Raw genomic sequence first — 2,018 nt, forward strand, 5'->3', positions numbered from 1 at the left:
TATTGATAACAGGTAAAATATATAATAGATTTGCTACATACACACACATGCCTCACATGTGTATGTTAAATGTAGTAAATTGTGTGTGTGTGTGTGTGTATACATGCAGGGGGACTGTGTCCTTAGAGATTTAAAAAATGTAAAAAAGCTCATAGGGTAAAGACTTCCCAGCTTTCTGGAAAGAAATGCTCACGGAGGATGGTGTTGAGCTGGTTTCACCCAGCATATGAAGTGGTCCGTGACACCTCAGTAGTTCTTTCCCTTTTCTGCCACCAATGAAAGAGGGATGTGCAAAAGGCTGTGCTGAGAACATTTCAACTTACTAAGAACAATAAGATGGCCTTCTAAAGTCATCCTTCCAACAGCAGATTTTTGTGAACAACCTGTAACTGAAAATTTGAAACAGCATCGATAATTGATTAAAACCCAGCAACTCTCTGTCTCTCCTCCAGCCAAAGCAGTTAAGTATGGCAAGAGAAAGGTTACATGTTACTAACTCTCAATTCCGACTGATGACAGTTCTCCAAATGTCAGTGAAAACAGCCTGACTGTCCTAGTACATTTCCCCAGTGTGTTTATTCTCCTGATCTCCCAAATGACCATCTTCTGCCTTGTCATCTCTCTTCAGTTCTACAGCAGTCTCAGCTGCTGACTTGGTTTCATTCTTCACTGAGGAAATGAAGCCATTGGGAGGGAACTCCCTCTTACTGCCAGCTGCAGGGCCCGTCCATATCCGCACCCAGCGTATATGGCTTACATTGTGTAAGAATGCTGGGGTGTTCCTGCTCCGCCTTAAGCCAAGCCCTCCTCTGAACCCTACTTTCTTACTTTTCCATCTAATGTATGCCTGTGTGTCTTCCTCTCGACTCCGTCACTTCCATTAACATAAAGACACATCTTAGTCCTTTCCACCCAACCTTCCATCTCTCTAATCCCCACACCCCCCTCCAGGTGCAGTCCATGGCTCTGCTCCCCTGAGCAAAACCTCTCGAGAGAGTCACGTAGATGTGTGTTTCTTGCTATCTCCAGCAGGCATCTGCTTTATCGGGACACTGACACTGTCCCTATCAGACTTCCAACTGTCTGCACTGTGCCATACGCAGTGGTCACCCCTCTGCCTCCATTTTACCCTTCAACAACTTCTGTCGTCGCTCACCGCTCCCTCTTTCTTTTAGCTCCCTTTGTGACACTGCTGTTTCTCTGTTGATTTCCTCCCACCCCATCTCTTAATCCTCTTCCCTCTCGTCTCTCTGTACATTTTTACTCTTAGGACATCTTGTCTAGCTTTTAAGCACCGTGCATTTGGCATTCAGATTGGTATCTCTGTCTTTGACTTCTCCACGAACTCCGGACTTATCCAAAGGCTTATCCAGCACCTCCTCTTGAATATTGTATTAGTTTTCCATAGTAACTGGGCACAGAATTACTCGGCTGTGCTTTCTGCTTAGGATCTCACAAGACTGAACTCAAAGTGAATTAAAAATAGGAGTCAAAATATCAGTCAACCTGGGCTGTCATGTGGAGGGCTCCTGGCTTATTCAGGTTGTTGAGAGGATTCCATGCTGTTGTGAGATGATGTTCCGTGGCCTCCCTAGAAGTTTAGCTAGGGGTTGCTCTAGTTCTAAGAAACTTCCTGCACTTGTTGTCTTGTTCTATTTTAAACCAAGAGTGGTTAGCCAAATCTATTTTATGGTTTGAATCTCTCTACTTTCCCCTGCCTTCCTCTGCTGCCTGTGAAAGATTTACCCGATGACAGACAATCAAGGATAATTTCCCTATCTTGAAGTTGATCATCAGTAACCTTAGCTACATCTAGCAAAGTCCCTTTTGCTAGATAATATAAAATATTCGTGGATATGACACTAGGGAGCAAAGGTCATGGGGGCCAGATTTCTTCCTACCATAGACAGCTAATAAGAATCTCAAACTTATGTTTCTGAGACAAAAAAAAAAAAAAACCCCAAAAAACAAACAAACAAACAAAAAAAACCCCTAACTTTCTTAGGTCTGTTTTTCCT

Source organism: Fukomys damarensis, unplaced genomic scaffold, assembly GCF_012274545.1.
Source record: "Fukomys damarensis isolate Sample0158 unplaced genomic scaffold, DMR_v1.0_HiC HiC_scaffold_14, whole genome shotgun sequence".
NCBI lineage: Eukaryota > Metazoa > Chordata > Mammalia > Rodentia > Bathyergidae > Fukomys > Fukomys damarensis.